The sequence below is a fragment of the Nannospalax galili genome, unplaced genomic scaffold (genome assembly GCF_000622305.1).
Source record: "Nannospalax galili isolate Female #2095 unplaced genomic scaffold, S.galili_v1.0 scaffold1233, whole genome shotgun sequence".
NCBI classification, from domain to species: Eukaryota; Metazoa; Chordata; class Mammalia; order Rodentia; family Spalacidae; genus Nannospalax; species Nannospalax galili.
The window spans coordinates 1,187,289-1,189,901 of record NW_008333791.1 but is presented as its reverse complement, the minus strand read 5'-3'; the positions used below and the strand labels follow the sequence as shown (position 1 = coordinate 1,189,901).

The following is a 2,613-nucleotide window of genomic DNA, read 5'->3' as shown; positions in this document are numbered from 1 at the left end:
TGTGTGTGTGTGTGTGTATGTGTGTGTATGTGTGTTCATGTGGGGGAGGAGTACACATGTGGGGGGTGCATATGGAAGCCAGAAGACAACCTTGGGTGTGATCAAAGTCTCCTGTAGGCCTGAAGCTAACCACTCAGGGTGGTCCGGCAGGAAAATGAGCCCCAGGGATCCTCTTGCATCTCCCTCCCCGTGCACTGGGATTACAAGCATGTGCCACCAGGCCCAGAACTTTTACATGAGTTTAGGGATCAAACTCAGGTCCTTGCACTTACAAGGCAAGTGCTTTACTGACTAAGCCATCCCTTCCAAGCTTTAAACTTCTGATCCTCTTTGTCTCCACCTCCCTAGTACTGAGATTACAAACATGTATCACCACATCCAGTTTATATGGTGCTAGGGCTTCATGCGTGCTAGGCAAGTGCTCTACCAACCTAAGCTACATCCCCAGCCCAGGATCATTATACTGTCTTTCATGAATTAAAACAAAAAGATCAAGGCTCAAAAAAAGGGAGGGAGCTTAGCAAGACCACACAGCAAATCAATATTAGTGCTGGGTTAGGACCCAGGTCATCTGACTCTAAGACAAAAACTAAGCCTTTAGAATCTAGAGTAAGGCTTAGGTCCCAGCCAGAGGCCACCCCTTCACTTGTAACTGCCTAATTACTTGCCCACTAATCCTATTTACATTCTGCATGTCCTGAGCCTTAATCAAGCCTTAAATCCACTTCAGGACAGGGAACACTGCCAACTCCACCCACATGCTCACAGGAAGCAGGCCAAAGAGCAACTTGGTCACAAGCCCAGGCAGGTCTGGACTAGGGAATAGACTATAGTTCAAAAGCAGCCTGGGAACACTGGGGAGGACACAAAGGACTTGTGGAACACAAGAAAAAGTTTTGGTTCAGCCTATGGACACGATCTGGGGAGGTAACTGCTGAACCAAAACCTACAAGACAATAAGAGGTAATGAGGGGGCTGAGGGCAGGGAACATGAGAACAGCAAGAACAAAAGCTCAGAGAGAAGAGAATATTCAGAAGCCTGCAAGTTTAAGATGGCTGTAGAGTGCAGAGCAATACAGGGAAGGAGGGACAAGGTATAAGGCTGAGCAGTGCCAGAAATCCTTTCCATTATAAGGAAGAGAACTGGCACTTGAAGTGAGGGGAGTGGAATGGACAAATAAAATACCAGGAGAGGGAACAGGGCAAACTACTTAAATTACAGCACTATCCAGCCTAGAAGTTTCTGCTGGGCTCATACCTCATCCCCTTGGGATGAGAGCCAAATGCTTTGCTTCTCAGGCCTGGCACAAGCTTATGCTTGAGGGTCCACTCAGTGCCCTCCCCACCTGCTCCTTCTCATCTGCAGCTCACCAGGCCAGGGATAGCCTGTACCTGAAATGCTCTCCCTCCAGGAAGATAGCAGTCCCTCCAGCAAGCCTTCTGCAGTACACCCTTACAAACAATTCCTCCCTAGTCCATATTCCAACATCCCCAAGGGCTGCCCTCCATCAGAGTTCTGATTACACAGTTTTCTAAGTAATAACAGAATTTTAATTTGTTTCCTCAGGTATTTTGTCAAAGCAACAGAAGGATGAATGTGTATCACACGTGTCCTTTCTGGCTCTAGGAAGGTGAAGAATGTTATTATAATCTACAATCTTGTCCAATTGGCCTAGGAAGACAATGGATTTGTTCTTAGGACGAGAACATTTTTTCAGCTAGAGAAAGACAGTAAGAGGTAAACTTCTGATAAAATTACCTTGGCCACAGATTAGATGTAAACTGAGCAGACAATAAACCATGATGTTTATTTTCCTCTTCCTACCCCTCACCTCCTCCCTAACAGCTAACCCTACATGTCTTTGCAATCAAAGTTAAGTTCTTGATTTGAGGCTACAAAAGCCTAAGCCTAAGGATTTGGAGCATATACTCAAATATCAGAATCTGATTTGGAGAAATACATGATACATTGGAGCCACTTTCCCACAGTTAAGACCAGAGAAACAGAGGAACAAAAGATGAAAGGATGAAGAAGAGGTGAAAATTAGTAAGTCCAAGAGAAAGGTTCTTCCTTTGCAGGGAACTCAGAGAGGAAAAAAGGATATGTGCCACAGTGGTTTGTTATGGCATATGCAGTGAATTAGGTGTATAGCTAAGTAGGCTATTTAGGAGGTAGATCATAGATAAGGAAGTAAACCACCAGAGGCACACCTTTGAAGGTGTCCCCTTCACTTTCTCTGTCTGTTTCCTGGCTGCCATGAGTAAACTGCTTTCCTCTGACGTGCCTTTCTACAATGATGTTTTTGCATTGCCACAAGCCTAAAAGCATTGGAGCCCACTGATATAAACTAAGGCCTCCGAAACTATGAATCAAAATGAGCCTCTCCTCCTTTTAATTTGTTTCCTCGGGTATTTTGTCAAAGCAAAAAAAAAAAGATGAATATCACACATGTATCCTTCCTGGCTCTAGGAAGGTGGCATGGGGCTGTTATGGCACCTAGAGGCTCCTGGGTCTTAGCACTCTCACAGTAGAGGAGTGAATATGTACTTTGTGATCCCACATGGAGTTCAGGGATAGCTGGAAGACAGTCAAAACTGAAGAGGCCTTGTGCT

The 2,613-nt window shown here is 45.1% G+C and overlaps 1 long non-coding RNA gene across 1 annotated transcript; it reads left to right on the top strand.

Moving 5' to 3' along the window:
* Nucleotides 1-860: 860 nt before the first annotated feature.
* LOC115069519 lies at nucleotides 861-1,818 on the top strand. Its single transcript, XR_003848780.1, has 2 exons — nucleotides 861-963; nucleotides 1,568-1,818. It is a non-coding gene; the product is annotated as an uncharacterized LOC115069519 (long non-coding RNA).
* The last annotated feature ends 795 nt before the right edge of the window (nucleotides 1,819-2,613 follow it).